We start from the raw sequence: 17118 nt of genomic DNA, 5'->3' as shown, positions 1-17118 counted from the left end.
TCCTGCCAATGTAGGATGGTTTCCTCGTAAACAGAGCAGTGCGGTATTGTGGCAGGTGGAAGTTTTAAAGCTTGGCGCGTGTTATAGTTGTGAAGGTTGTGGCCTCGTTGTAACTCCTCTTTGACAGCATGCATTATGACCTCTCTAATGTAAAGGCTAATGATCGTTAAGACACCTTCATGAATGAAGGCGTCTCTGCAGCTTTCCCTTGGACGAGACCTGACATAATTCTGACTGCTCTTTTCTGTAACAGTAGGATTCTTTTTACGTTTCCTGCTGTTGTGCCTCCCCAGACCACGAGACCGTATCTCAGGTGTGACTCGATCAGAGCATAGTAGGGGCGATCCTTGTAGTTGCGTCATCACTGGCACTTTTTACTCTTTTTAAGATGTATAAACATGTGTTCATTTTTTTGAGAGTGTGTCAAGGTGATTGTTCCATGATAGGTTGTTATCAATGGTCATCCCGAGGAATTTGGTTTGGCTTTCCATTGATACATCAGGCAGTGCGGGAACGTCCTCTCGTCTCCTTCCAAAAGCCAGTTGTTTTGGTCTTTTCAGTGTTGACAACCAGATCGTTTTCGTGGCAGTATTGGTATGCTAAGTTTTAGCCGCAGTATAGGAGTTGACTGCCATATTGTTAGGTGTTGACTCAGACATTAAAAGTGTTGTGTCGTCGGCGTACATCAGTGGCACACAGTATGTGCCTAAGTACTGCGGCATGTCATTAGTCATGAGGATGAATAGGATTGGTCCGAGCACTGAGCCCTGAGGCACGCCTCTCTTGACAGGCAGGGGGTTTGATCTCAGTGTTTTGTGAGAGATTTTTGTGTCTGCATTGAATCTCAACTGTCTGGCTTCTCCCCTCCAGTAGCTCTTGAACCACTCTTTAGCATGTCCTTTAATTCCAAGTTGTTCGAGTTTGTAGAGGATCAGCTCGTGCCCCAGGCAGTCAAATGCCTTGCTGAAGTCCAGCATGATACTTGTGACTATGTTTTTCTCTTCTAGGTTGTCGATGATAAATTCCGCAAGTTCAATAATGGCCGATGTTGTGGACCTTCCTTTAATAAAGCCTTGTTGATTGTCTGTTAAGAGGTGGTGTAGCTCACAGTGGTCCATTAGTCTTTTCAGAACTACTTTCTCGATCACCTTAGAGCATGTTGGGATCAGAGAAATGGGCCTGTAGTTAGTGGCTTCTGTGTGGCTTCCACCTTTGAGCTTTGGGTATACTTTACTTTGTTTAAGGGCTGATGGAAAATGGCCATGAGCAAGGGATAGGTTTATTATTTTAACTAGAGGTTTGTATCAGTGGTTTACTGCAGTGTTTTAGCATTCTTGCTGAAATTTCATCAATCCCTGCTGAGGTTTTTAGGTTTAAGACTCTTTATTATGGCCTCGACTTCATGTTCATTAGTGAGGGGCAGCTGGGTTAAATCGTGGTTTGTGGTTTGGGGTTTGGCTTGCAGTCTGTTTTCCTATTCTTGGCTGGTGACTTAGGGTGTGATCTGCTATATTTGCAAAGTATTCATTAAGTGGTTAGCTATTTGAAGAGGGTTGGTGATGACGTCTCCTCCAATGTTAAGTCGTGGTTGGGATAGTTTAGAACATTTGATTCCTCTCTCTCACTATTTATAACCTGCCATAAGGCTTTTGATTTGTTTTCCGGAGTTAGCTATGCGATTTGCTTGCTGCTTGCCGTTTATTTAATTTTAGCCTGATATCATATTCTTTTTGGCCTTGCTCATTTCATTTTTATCTGTTTGTGCACCTGTGAGCTCGTAACGTTCGGAGCCATGTCAGATATGTTGCTTTAAGACGATTGGTTTCCTCATCCATATATATTGGTGCCTTCCTTTTCTTTTGTCTCACGGTCTTCCTAGGGCATATCATGTTCATGGTTCCGATAATGGTTGATAGAAAGTTGTTGTAGGCTATTTCCGCTGAGTCCGAGATAAGTACATTTTCCCAGTCTTCTTGCTCCAGCTGAACCTTCAGAAGATTTAGGTTTTCTTGATTTAGTATTCTGCAGATTGTCTTCTTTTGGGTTGGTACTGATGTTGCGTGGTTTATTTCGCAGAGTTGAGCAGTGTGGTCTGAGACTCCGGCATGAATTACAGTTGAGGTTGTTTGTTCCTTGTGTAGGTTCGTGCAGATAAAGTCTATTGATGTGCTAGACGTGGGGGTGACCCGGGTTGGGGGGAGTGGCAGTCTTGAGATGTTGTGGCTGCTTAAAGTGTTATTTAGCATTTGGTTGTCCCTGTTTGTTGTCAAACCATCAACATTAATGTCCCCCATTACTAGAAGTGGGTGATTTTCTGCTTTGTCTCCTCAATTGCTGCCGAAAGTAGACTCAGTGCTTCTTCCAGCCGTCCTGCTGGAGTTTCTATACACGCCAAGAATGTACCTTTTCCCCCATGGTTAGTTTGATCATTGCCATTTCAAGTGTCAGTTCTTGGCTATGGCTATTGATATTTATAGCCTGTACTGATGTTTTCCAGTTCATCTTTAACAAAAATGGCAATGCCTTCCTTTTTTGTGAGTCTTGCGACTGAAGTGTGTTGTTAAGCAATAGTTTGGCACTCTGGTGTTTTCTATTTGGTCCTTTTTTAGCCCCGTGTTCACTAAGAATGATAATGTCTGGGTTTTATTTCATCAAGTAGGTGGTTTAGCCTATTCGTTTTGTTGCTCATTTCTTGCATGTTTTGGTGCAGGATGGAGAGTTTATTTAAAGGATTTGTTAAACTTGAGGTGGCTGTTGGTTTTTCTGTGTTACTGCAACATTTTGATGGAGAACTGGAGGTTTTTTTGTCTTTTAGTGGCTCTTGGGTTTGCGGCTCCTTTTGAAGCTCTTGTCCTGTTTTTTCCCTGAACTTTATTAAACGGCATGCCTCTAAAAAATGTTTGGCAGGGTCAAATTGGTTGGTTATTGGTTGTATTGAGGGATTATCATTCCTTAGTTTTTTATAGAGCTCAATGTGGTTGTTATAGAACTCTTCTATTGTTTCATCTGCAGCACGTGGTATGGCTGTCATGGGTGGGCCTGGCTGGATTTTACGAGTAGTTGGGGCCAGTAATTTTCCTTTTGATCTCTTTAGTGACGGTTTTACGGGTGGATTTTGCATGTCCCTTCCAGTTTTTGGTTGTAGACCTCAGTTTTTCTGTCGGAGTTTGTCTGCTTCTCCCAGTTGAATTGTAGTCCGGCTTATTCATCTGGATTTGTCTTCTTCCCTCCATTATGTTTGTGAGGGTTCTGTTGGTTTCCTCTGTATAGTCAGTGTTGTTTGTTTGTCTTTGCGCTCTGTATTTTGCATTTTGCAGGGATACACTAAAAAATATTTTTCTTTTCCCCCCATTTATTTGAGTCCTAAAATTCTTTATCGGTCGTGTTGTTGGGGTTTGCGGGTAGTGGTTATTTGACACAATTGAAATTGGAGGTTTTGGGATGCTATCACTCTTTATGTTCATCTGTTCTTGTATAGTCTTGATGAGTAGTTCTATCTTTTTCTTGTTTTATTTGAATCTGAGCAATTTCAGCCACAAGAAAGGGGTTGTTTCCAGTCTCAAGTCGATGCGACTGTATACATTCACTAACACTGAAATGTGTACAGTTCAAGAGTGCAGCAATGACAATGTCCCTTGGTGTCATGTAAATGTGTGGATAAGTTAAAAGTATGTGTCCAAAACTTATAATAAACAATGTTTTTAATTTTTTTTATAAGGAAATTTAATGTTGAAAGGGAAGTAGGGAAACAAGTGAAAATATAGACACGAAAAAATATCTTACGTTTTGATATATCATACATCTTTAAATGATCACTGAGGATTAATAATAAAGTCACTTCAAAGGTGGAGCAGGTGGCAGCATTGCCTTTAATCTTTAATTCAACCGAGTGCAGTGTTCTGTCCCGTGTCGTAGTTTGCAAAGTTACAAGAATCAAAGAAGATATAGCTCCTATGTTTACCTTAACACAATGGTGTTTATTCCCAGATATGTCTGCATTTGGAGAATGGCATTAAATTGGTGTGAACTTTAAAGTCAAACTGGTGACAAAAAATTCCTTTGAGACCTAAGCAGCACTTGAAAATTTGTCTTTGTTCATTTTAATCACAGATTTGTGTTTGCTAAATCACGTTAGGAAACCTATTGGATCTCTCTGTTCATGGTTAGGATTCCCCAAATATGTGATGGAGACATTTTCCATGCAAAACTGTGACAGTGGATTAGACTGAGTACTACTACCTTAACTTCACTCATTGACCTGGTTTCTTTACGATTTTAAAGTTTATTTAGATGACATGTGCCAGAGACAGCTACCAAACTCATGATGGTACATCAACCATCACAATAATGTGACACGGTGATCTGATGTTACTTGGACTGTGATACAGAGCAGTTTGATATTTAGGAAGGATGTTGTATGTTTGATTGGGTTTGTAAAAGGTGTAGATCACCTGTGTCATTGACCTAAGGCAGTGAGTGGAATGCCTGTGCTGAGTGACCAAGTATGAATTGATCTAGATTGAAGATGACCACAGGAACTGTGGCTGGTGTCTTTTTAAGTCCTCTAAGTCTTGGGTTTATAAGAGTTACTTTATGGCTGGACGAATAGCAGCAATTAAATACTTGGAGTGAAGAATAAACTTAAAACGTTTCTTGTAAATAAATTATACAGTTTTTAACGAAAAAAAAGCAACAACAAGACAAAACTTATTTCCCACTGTACATTCAGACTTATTCTAAGCTCCAGTTGTACTTTTTTTTTCAATCACTGTTATGGGTTAAAGCAAGATAAACATGTTTGAATACAGCAATATCCTACAATGATGTTTTATTATTGATTTCATATTATTTCACTATTAGATTAATAGCAAACACAAAGTTTTAATTTAATGAATTACAAATTTTTTTATACAACTGTACCTTCATCATGAAAATTAGAGGTAGGGAAAAATTTTTTTTAATAGTACAAATTTTAAAATTGTTGTCTCTGTACTTACTTTGTATGTTGTACTTGTATTCGTGTCCTGATGGACTATAACGGTGTTTGAAGAGTCCATGTGCCTTCATGGAAAGGGTGTGACACACATGCGTTTATACTAGGTGACAAGTAAAATTCTGTTACTGAGAAAAAACTTTCTACTAGCAGCTACTTTTTAGGTTCAGTCTTGAATTTATCGAAAGAACATAAACTTCTAATGACAAGAGGTTCCTGCAGTTTAATTAAAACTGACATGTTAGAAAAAACTTGAAGGGACGCTTAAATCCAAAAATTCTAGTATAGGGTGGAGCGCGGTAATTTGCTTTTTTGCACTGCAGGCTGTGGCGGCACTGTTGGTCTAAGAGAGGGGAGAGTGGACGTGGCTTATAGTGGCTGACGGGAGATTTGTATTCCTCCGCGTTCCAGTTGCCATCATGCAGTGGACACGTGAGAAGAGGCCGTTTTGTGTTGAAGCGTATTTTTCAAATGCCCACTCGATCATTGCAGTGCAGCGTGCTTTTCGTTTACGATTCGCTGTTCCCCCACGCGGACGCGTTCCTGGTCGGCAATCAATTGCAAATTGGGTAACTGCATTCAGAACAGCAGGGAATGTGTCATGTGTACGAAGGGGACCTCAAAGAAGGATTACAACACCGGAAAACATCGATAGAGTTAGAGCAGCAGTACTGCAATCTCCAAAACGCTCTGCTCGGAAGCAATCACTTGCTCTTGGCATTTCAAGACGTTCTCTCCACCGGATTCTTCATGATGAACTGAGATTTCACCCGTACAAAATGTGCGTGGTCCATCAATTGTCAGCACGGGACTATTTGACACGGCGTACTTCTTGTGAAGACATGCTTGCAACTATACCGCGTGAAGCAATTGTGTTCTTTTCTGATGAGGCACATCTTCACCTCAGTGGGTGAGTCAACAAGCAAAACATGCGCTACTGGAGTGAAACAAACCCCAGAGAAGTCCACCAGAGACCTCTGCACTCAGACCGCGTCACTGTGTGGTGCGCCATATCACGAGTAGGCATTATTGGCCCTTACTTTTTTCATGATAACCGTCGTGCCATAACTGTGAACTCCGAACGGTACATGACTATGATACAGGATTTTTTCGGCCGGCTCTTGAGGCAATGCAATTAGAGGATACATGGTTCCAACAGGATAGTGCCACTGCACACACAGCGAGGGTTACCATGAATTGTTTGAGGCAAATGTTTCCTGGACGGCTTATCTCTTTGAGGGGTGATGTGAACTGGTCGGCACGCTCACCAGACAGCCCCATGCGATTTTTTTCCTTTGGGGTTACCTGAAGTCGAAGGTGTATATCAACCGTCCCAACACCTTGGAAGACCTAAGGAACAATATTGAGGCTGAAATTGCCAGAATACCAGTCGACATGCTTGTTAGAGTTAATGAAAACTTCAGAAAACGTATGCAGCAGTGTGTGGATGCCGAAGGTCGACATTTGCCAGATACATTATTTAAAAACAATTAAATTTAAAAATTCCCTTACTGTTCAATATAATTAAAATAAAAAATAATTTTTTCTAAGGTTCATAATTTTTTTATTTCATTTCCAAATCAGCAAATTACCGCGCTCCACCCTGTATATCATTAGTCAGATAAAAAAAAAATAACAAACGATTTCTGTTGTTAAAATACACACATTCCACACGAGATTATCTTGAAAATGACTTAATAACCAGAAGAACTAAAAATAATCTGTTGATTTTATTAATCCTGACAAAAACATGATAAATACTTTGTTTTTGGATTTTAAAATATTCCAAAAAAAGGACATTTGTTATAACGCTGATTTTGTGAAAGACATCAAAATTTATATTGTTAGTTAATTTTGGTATATGCTTGGCTAATAACATTAGACAAATATTGGAAAAATACTCTTGAATAAAACATGTGTCTGTATTTTTGTTTGGTTAAATTTTTAACAAAATAATAATAAATAACAAATGTTAAGTATGATTGTGCTTATTGGTAGCTGTTTTCTTATTTTAATAAAAAGTTTTCACGTGGAGTTGATAAAAACATTAAATACGTTAAGCGTTAAACACATTCTTTGATGTACTAAAAACTATGTGTGAATACATTTATATTGTTATTTTGTCTAATAATCAGATGATAACATTGATAAATATAAAAATAATTATGGCAAACCGATTAGGTAAATTTTACTACGTACATTTTTCTATCTGCAATGTAAACATATGAGAAAAATTGAGTCCAAAATATTGTTAATTTTTTTTAATATCTGGAAATGTATTAAATTTAATTAGGATTTCTTATTTAATTTATTCATTTGTAAATCTTAGAGAATCTAACTATATTAATAATACAGCTTAGATTTAAGTATACTATACTCCATTAAAACATAGGTAGTAAATTTCTCTCAAGCAAAAATCAGTTCATAAACTATTAAATAACTATTGAGTCAACAATCTATTAAATTTCAAAACTAATCAAACTACACAGAACAAAAAAGTATACTGTTTTATTACTACATACACCTGGACAGGGATACGCTCATTACTCTAAATGTGGATTAAAAAGATAGACCGCTCGACACCGATGACGGTGGCGTATTAGCGTTAAACTACCGCAATCACAGGTGAGGGGGTGAGAGTACCTTGTGGAGCGCAGATAGGACGCATTATTTACACCACCGGACCAGACCAGACGAGCGAGAAAGACACTCGGCCACTCGTACACAGACACTGGAGTATCAGCTGGCTTTATTGATCCGACTGCAGATGACGCCACTCGCAAGACTTACTGTCTGTCTGTCTATCTGTCTGTCTGTACTGGCTACTACGTTTTAAGGGAAATCTAATTTAAATTTATTTCTTTATGTAGTCTAAAAGTGAATTATTTTCAGTATTATTTTCAAAATTATCTATCTGAACGTTTACCATAAAGTATAAGACAAACAATTAATGCAACAAAAGCCTAAAAAATGAATACTATTTAGTGTGATTAAAATGATTAATAATCCTTATAGTTATATTCAACATAATAAACAATAACTGAAAATGGATAAGTATAGCTGCAATTTAATTTCTTGATAATTTTATCAGTACGTTTAAAATGTTTTAAACTGTTTTTGTGTTACTAATTTAAACAAAATTTAAATGCAATATTAAACATTTAATATGTTTTACAGTTATGTTTATTTTTTACATACATTTGAAATTATCTATCATGAGTGTTAATAAAGTTATGATTTACAAATTAATGAACTCCTAATACAGTAGTTGTATACAATAACTCACTATTATATAACCTAATAATTAAATTAATTCTTTACTGAACACTATATTACTATTGACTGTAGATTTTAAAAATTAGATGCATATATTGTTATTATTAATAACACTAATCACTAACACTAATTAAAAAAAATACAAAGTGATACAAAACATGCAACTTAAAAAAAAAAACTAAAACTTTTCTAAATATTCATTAAAATGTGTACAATCCAATTAAATACAATTATCAAATTCCAATTCCAACTGTGGTAGCCTAATACTCAGACATGTAAACTAGTTAATGAATCGAGAGAGCAAGTGCTATAGAGCAACAGGTATAGGGTATGCTGAGTATTACTATCTACTACACAAATGTTGAATCTTTTTGTATTGTATAAAATCTATAAAAGTACCAAACTTTATTATTATGGAATTCAATAAATAAATAAATGAATAAATAAATATATATATATATATATATTTATATATTAATTGGAACTGTTTTATTGTGAATTATTAATTGGAAATTAATTGAACATTAATTATTGTTTGAGAGAGTTGTATCTAAGCTGCAAAGACTTGGAAGTTAAGGTACAATATTAGTGGAAAGAGAAGTTTGATTTTTATTTTGAATTTTGAGTCAACTAAGAAGTGAACATTTTTATTTTAGTTATTTCCAAGTGGTGTTTGATTTTAATTTTAAAACTTTATTATTTTATTTTAGGAGAGAGCTCTGATTTTTAGTTTGATATATTTGATTAATATTTTTATTTCTTGAAAAAGAAACTTTTAAATTTACTAAACGGTTTGTCAATTCTCTGTGGAAAAAAGAGTGATGAAAATTCTGAAACGTTGAACTGTTGAATTTGCCAGTTTAAAATAAATCCATTATGTATTTATTTAGAACTGTGATTTTTATTTTAGACAAACCAGATTATATTTAATAGTTAACAAATTTAGTAATAAATTGTACTGAAAATTCACTTGGAGTTTACTAATAAAAAAATATTTTACATCATCTTGGATGTCTAAATATTAATATCTACAATCCAAGTTGTTATAAGTGATTAAACAAACATCAAATCTAAAAATAGAACTGAAAATCTTTCAGTGTTGTGAAGTTGTGGTATAACAGATTTTTCAGCAAACAAAAGACAATAGTAGTATTGTCAGTTTGGCTATGAGAAACAATCTTATCTCTAGACCATAAATTGTGGAGGCACAAAAGGCTTATCACTAACTGCTGTGTGAGATAAAATGCAAACAGAATTAATAACCCACTTCTGATTACAAACAGTGATTAAAGCTGACTGAAAGTTTACAAAAAGCAAGATTGAGTGAAACAACAAACAACTGTTCACAAACAACCATTAGCAGACAACACACTTTCAGTGTCTGACAGAAGTCTTTGTCTTCTGGCACTCTTTTATCCTTTCTTTAAAGTTGTCACACACATTAAAGTAAACAATCATGTCAATTGACCTAACATCACCTGAAAAAGATTTGTAAAATTATTTTCATCCCATGATACATACTGACATCTAATACTGTTTGAATTATAAATGACTTTTAAAAAGTCTAAAGATGAACTCTTTACTGTTTTGTTGGTAAATATATTTGCTAGTCAATGAGTTATGTAAAAAGAGTTGAGTTTAACTTTAAATTAAATTGTATTATATACAAGATCGTGCAACCTTCTCTGTCCTAAATTTCCAAATAATGACAAAACCATCAAAACCTTTAGGGGTATATATACAGGGTGTATATTATGTCTGGAAACACCCAAATATATCCTTTAATAATTTAAATATAAATTTGAAACCTCTTACAATCGTGATAGAGATTGGGCATCTACTTTTTGGAACAATGTTTTGTTATGTCACACCAACGGGGGACGTCCTGCCGAGGGTATCGTGAATATTCTTAATGGAAGCCTATACCTTGTGATACATAATTTTAAAGGTAATAGCTTACTGAATTGAATGCCACAAACCGCATCTCAAAGGAATTATTCTATCAGAAAATAGAGCATTTTTAGTATTGAAAATTTACTGATGTTCAACAATGTAATTTTAACATGGTTCTTGCCACAAAATGTGTTACACTAATTTTTTAGCATTTTTTAAATGTTCATATAAAATAAAATAAACAATTTATTTTTAAGCTGGTTTCATTAGTACAAATTTACCAGTTTTTATTACAATGAATAAAACTTATGAGTCACTTTCTCTGATTACTTATGAATCTGTACTTGGTGTTTTCCAGTCAGCAGGAAGGTTTAAAGAGACAAAGGTCACTAGCCTATGAGAAACATTATTGTGTTATTAATCATCTGGTCTACAGGTTTCAGTTTGTTGAGCATGGAGCTTTCACTAGACAGGTCTAAGCTTGGGAATTACAAATGGACAAAGGTCATATCATTCCTGTCGAGTTAATCAGTGTCTCTGAAGCATTGCTGTCAACAAGTTATCTAATTACAGTAGTTCAGTTTTTATTTGGCATTTTAATGGAATTGTCTGAAAGAGAACGAATTACTCTGTTGATAATGCGAGGATATGGCGATCGTCAAAGATCTTATCGGGAAGTTTGTAATTTGTTTAATGACACTTTCCCAGAAAGGAATCCCATAAGTGTTTCAACAATATCAAAAACTATTGAGCGTTTTGAAATGACAGGGAGTGTACGTAATCGGCCAAAGTCGGGTAGGATACAATCTGCAACAGATGAAGAACATGCACTAGATGTTTTGCAAACATTTATTGAAGACCCACATACATCGCTCAGAAAAGCTGCACAGCAACATGATATGCACCCTATGTCTGTGAGTAAGATTTTGAAAATTAATAAATACAAACCATTTAAAGTTCATTTAGTCCAACAGTTAAGTGAGGATGATTACGACAGAAGAGTTGAGTTTTGTGAACTTGTGATGCGCAAATGTGATGACAATAGAGATTTTCTGACCAACATACTATTTTCTGATGAGGCAACTTTTTTCCTAAATGGCAATGTTAACAGGCACAATTGCCGTTACTGGGCTAGTGAAAACCCACATTGGATTACTGAGTCCCATTCACAGCAACCACAAAAACTGAACGTATGGTGTGGAATTTTAGGTAACAAAATTGTTGGACCCTTTTTCATCAATGGAAATTTAAATGCCGAACTTTACTACAATATGCTCCAAAATGAAATAATCCCAGCTATTCAAATTGCATCAGGAGAATACTTTGATAATGTATGGTTTCAGCAGGATGGTGCTCCACCCCATTATGGGAGACAGGTAAGAGAGTATTTGGATTTAAGGTTTCCTCATAAATGGATTGGCCGAAGAGGAGAAATCGAATGGCCTCCAAGATCTCCGGATTTGTCACCAATCGATTATTTCCTATGGGGTCATTTAAAATCCAATGTTTATAGAAGAAAGCCTCATAATTTGGAAGACCTAAGAAACAGGATTATAGAGGAGATTGCTTTGATAACTGAAGAAATGTTAGGCAACTCTGTCGAATCATTTTACACAAGATTGGCTCATTGTCAAACCGTAGAAGGAACACAGTTCGAACAATTGCTTTGACACCAAATGCAGGTAAAACGTTTGTTGTAAGACTTTTCTAACAGCATACATTATTTTTTATTTGTAATAAGAAATCAATAACATAAGTATTTCCATAATTGTACTGTAATAAAAACTAGCAAATTTGTGCTAATAGAACCAGCTTAAAATGAAATTTTTGTTTTATTTAATTGAACATTTTAAAAAATGCTAAAAAATTAGTGTAACACATTTTGTGGCAAGAACCATGTTAAAATTACATTGTTGAACATCAGTAAATTTTCAATACTAAAAATGCTCTATTTTCTGATAGAATAATTCCCTTGAGATGCGGTTTGTGGCATTCAATTCAGTAAGCTATTACCTTTAAAATTATGTATCACAAGGTATAGGCTTCCATTAAGAATATTCACGATACCCTCGGCAGGACGTCCCCCGTTGGTGTGACATAACAAAACATTGTTCCAAAAAGTAGATGCCCAATCTCTATCACGATTGTAAGAGGTTTCAAATTTATATTTAAATTATTAAAGGATATATTTGGGTGTTTCCAGACATAATATACACCCTGTACATATATATATACTCCTTTTCTAAAAACGGGGGTTAATCAACACTTTGAAATAATAAATTATCATGATCATGTGTCCTTTAAACCTAATAAAATGATCATGCATTCAAAATTGAGAATTTTTTATTTCGGATCTATAAGATAAGGAGCATTCTTTTCATGAAACAGGTTAATTAATATTTTAACTTTAAGTTCAGCTGTATTTCTAATAATTTCAAAAGTACTTTTTTCAAATAAGTACGATTTCAAAAAAGGTTGTTTATTATGTCAACTTAAACACTAAATTCCCTTAACTTTAAATAAGGTTTATACTGTGTCCTCTCTAAACTTGAGAGGGAACAAGATTTTTTGAAAACTATGTTGGATTTTTTGAGATCCTTTATTTTTAACACTAAGATCTGTAAATCTGTTATTCTTTTAAATTACACAACACCAATAAACAACTTATAAAGGAGTTATGCAGCCTTCTACTTCTTTGACCTTTTGTAATTATTTTATTACATATATATAATGATTATAATTATTATATTGTATATACAACAGCTGATGCGATACACATTTTAAGGCTCTCGGGTGAGCCCTGGTAACGTATGTTATAAGTGGTTACAAATTGAAGACCCTAAAAAAATTCTAAAACAAATTTTTATTGACACGCTTGAGTATTTTGAAATTAAAATAACTGATCATAATAAATACCACAAGTGTTTGTTTAAATACAATTTTCTATAAGATAAAGGTTTAAAATAATATATCACTATGTTACCATTAAAAATAATTAAGATTTAGTCAAGTATAAATATCCCTTATTTGAGTCCCTATATATATAGATTTTATATATATATATATATATATAGATTATATATATATATATATATATATATATATATATATATATATATATATATAACCTAGTAGATAATTGTGTTAAAAACTAACCTATTAAATATGCAAAGGTTTAGCAAAACTCTCATACAGAATTAAATTTGATTGCTATTTGGTTGACTAAGCTATTGTATTTTGCTAATAAAATAGTCTATAACACTGAAATTAAGTATGTGAAGTATATTTTTTTTATTTCCAGAATAATTTTAAAAGATTTGAATTTGTTTTGTTAATTTTGAAAGCAAGAAATTTTTGTTGCTACAGAACATAGGTATTAATGATATTTGGTGTAGTTTTATAGAAGATCTAATTCTTTATGCGAAAAGTTTTATTCATTTATCTTCTTTTTTTAATTTTACATAGATTTTTGTAAAACACAACATTTGTGTTTTTTTTACACAAATCAAGCAAACATGCAAAAAGAGCAAGGGATTCACGAACTCGATTGTTTAACCGAAATATAATATTACCAATAATTTAACTACATGTATTTTTGGTTAGAAAAAGTCCAAAGTATTATACCTTGATTCACATTGTTTTTCTAGGGTTAATACATATTTTATATATAGTACATGTTCTTTATTAAAACCACTTTGTTCCTTGAACACAAAAGGCCTCAAAAAATAAAAATTGATTTATTAGAGTGTTTGTTTTCAAATTAGTTAACAATTCCAATAAAAAAAGGAGCTTCTTGAATGTATACATGTTCTTTTGTTTAATTTTAATACACAAACTTTATTATTTGAGTTCATAATAATGTTTAAAAATATATTTAATAACATATATCATTATTAAAGTACCGTCTCGTGATGGGTGTTTTGGTACCAAGTCGGCCATCACGAGACGGTACTGAAATAAGTGTTTAAAGGGTTAAGAAATATCCACACTTAAATTATTGCAAATGCCTTATTGAAATTAAGAAGAAGATTTAGGAAGCATCCCACTAGGCACAACGCGGGCTTCTCATCACAAGCTTCACACATGTATGTCGTGTCTGTTCTCCTTTCCTCACCACTACAAATGACACATCTCCTTCTTAGTGGCCTTCCTTTGTTACCCATGGGGAGTTTAGTAGGAAGATGTTTGGTAGCAGCAGGTCTGGCCACCTCATGTGCTAGTGGAGTTAACAATCCATCCATCACGCAGAGTCTAAATTCCACCAATGACACATTTTTGCCAACGTTGCATTTTTTGTAAAGCAGGTAAGCGTTCAGTAGGCTCATTTGTAATATATGGATCAACAACTTTTTGTACCACCTGATGGTCTTTCTTTTGCAGGGGTAGTAACTTAGGAGTTGATCTTGTCTGTCAATACCACTCATATTTTCATTGTATCTGATAATTGGCAATGGTTTTTGTTTCACTTCTCCTCTTTTAGTGATAATAGTAGTCATTTCATTTTCGTATTGGTTTGAAATGTACAAAACATCCCTAGAGTCCCTCCATTTTCCGATCATTACACCTTAGCAGTAGTTTCCCCCTTTTTAAGTTTCATTTTCACAACTTCCTTAGGGTTATCTACCCTATCTACACGGAGTGTTCCAGTTACGTATGTCTGTTCAGCAAGAAGTTTTTCTGCCAGTGGTACAGTGTTATAAAAATTGTCAACAAAAACAGCATGGCCCTTTCCTAACCGTTCAGATAATAAGTGCATTACCACTTTTTCAGTGTTCCCAGCACCTGATAGATCATCCTTAGCTCCAGCATAAACGCAGAACTTGAAGATTAGGCCATTTGGCTCAGATAGAATATACAATTTTAAGCTGTATTTAAGCCTTTTTTGTTTGATATACTGCTTAAAAATAAAGCGACCTCTCCACAAGACCATGCTCTCGTCAAAGGAGAGCTCCTTTCCTGGTACGTATATGCACTGCATCTTATTATTAAAATAATCTACGACAGGCCTGATTTTTTGCAATTGATCGTCAGACTCTGGATTATCCTTTGCTAAATGTAAGCATCTTAATATTAATAAAAACCTATCCTGTTTCATGTACTCGCCAAAGCATGTCTTAAAAAGTTTGTTTGTTTTCCAATAATCTTGAATTTGAGGCATTTTTACAATTCCCATGTGAAATAAAAGCCCAAAAAATTGTTAAATTCAGGAAGTTTCAAGTCTCTCCATTGGCTTATACGAGATTTTTCTGTCATACTTGATGATAAAAAAACATTTTCAGGATTATTATTAGTTTCATTTATAATACCATGCAGAAAGGTGTCAACTAAAAGTTAAAAAAAAGTCTAAGGGAGTATTGGCACCTGGTATATCAACATGTAAACCAGGTTGGTTCCATGAACATAAATGTTTTCATAACAGGATTTTCATTCCAATCTAGCTGAGAACGGGAAGCTTTATTTACTCTCGTTTGAGTGTTTTGGCTTGTGGAAGGTAAATTCAGTTGTGGACTACTTACAGCTGAGGACACGTCCGTCTGGCTATCATTTGCTCTGTCTAAATCCAATTCAGATACACTATCATCACTGTTAATATCATCACTCACATCACTACTATAAGCCTCAGATCCAGAATCAGAACAATAATACCTATCTATTTCACTAATAGTTAAATTATTCGGGTTTCAAGGTTCTTTCTTGTTTTGGCTCATTTTCACAAAAAAATATTCATTGAATCAAAAACGGCTTGAAGAATGCAAAAACATAACCTCTAAGTATGACCTTCCAAGACAAATTATATCAAATAACTGAATAATTACAACAGGAACCGACCGGTTATAGTTAACCGCCAAGAGCTGAGCAGAACGCCATATGGCGTTATCCGCATATGCGGCAGATAGATCAAACGCCAATTGGCGTTTCCCGCAGTCAACATGTTAAGGCCTATAATCCCCTAGATAAGTTAGTTTCAGGTCTACTGTACTTTGTGCAGATCTATTTTCACTGCTTGAAGCAGATTTTGATACCAATTTTCCAATTAAAAACCTTGATCTTTTTCCCTACCACTTACAACGCTATGGGATATAGAAAGGGATGATACAATTTTAAATGATTGACTACCAAACATACACATGACATCAGAGAGTAATTTAAAACAATTCAAACAATTAAAATGTTGATCAGTCTACATTTTTCCTTCACAGGCACAAATGATAATAGGTACAATCTTTGCATTTCTAAATATGAAACTTAAGTTCAGCTATACAACAATAAAGTTGACAGCAAGAGCCATGTCAGCATGCAGTATTGAAAGAACTTGTTTGTGCACCATTATAGCATCATATTACTGTGTGGTGGAGAAACTCTCCTCTGTATATCTAGTCACTTCCAACTACGTGGGTGGGCAATTGCCTCTTTGACAGAAAACTATATATCTACCACACATTCCAGCAATACTGCTTCTAATTCCTAATTAAAACAATGGCTGTTTCATATATTTCCTATTTTGATGTGGTATGAATTAATAACTCTAATATGAATTATGAGAAATTAATTTCTAAAAGTATATAAAATTACTCCTATCTTTGAATGAGAGTGGAAAACACAACAGACCTAATAAAATACTCTTTGCCTAAAGAATTTCTTTTCAACCAAAAAATTAAATTCTGTACTTGTTTTATGTAATATAAATAATACCAACATATCTGTATGTTATGATGTATAATTAATTGAGCTACATTTCTATAAGAGATTTCTTAACTTAATTGGGAACTTTGAAAGAGGATATTAGATTCAACATCTATTTACAATACCCACATTTAAATACAATACTTAAGAATACTTTTTCTCTAACAAATTAGTTATGTAATGTTTTTTTATACAAAGTATAATAGAGGTTAATAAATTGTTTTTGTGTAAGAATGCTTGAAAGTTAAATAAAACATTTGATTTGAGGTCTA

The 17118-nt window shown here is 34.2% G+C and overlaps 1 protein-coding gene across 4 annotated transcripts in view; it reads right to left on the bottom strand.

Annotated features, from left to right (window-relative positions):
* The window catches only part of LOC124355025 (oxysterol-binding protein-related protein 9), a 316403-nt gene that overhangs the window by 218124 nt on the left and 81161 nt on the right, over positions 1–17118 (bottom strand). Inside the window, exon 1 of one of the 4 annotated variants that reach the window (XM_046805918.1) lies at positions 7637–7655. The exons of the other annotated variants lie outside the window; for them this stretch is intronic. The gene's annotated coding sequence lies outside the window, so the exon portion shown is untranslated. Of the gene's footprint in view, positions 1–7636; positions 7656–17118 lie in introns of those variants that run through there. 4 annotated transcript variants of the gene reach the window in all.

The sequence above is a fragment of the Homalodisca vitripennis genome, chromosome 2 (genome assembly GCF_021130785.1).
Source record: "Homalodisca vitripennis isolate AUS2020 chromosome 2, UT_GWSS_2.1, whole genome shotgun sequence".
Lineage (NCBI taxonomy): Eukaryota > Metazoa > Arthropoda > Insecta > Hemiptera > Cicadellidae > Homalodisca > Homalodisca vitripennis.
The sequence above is the reverse complement of the archived record's forward strand: the minus strand, read 5'-3'. Positions and strand labels throughout refer to the sequence as shown.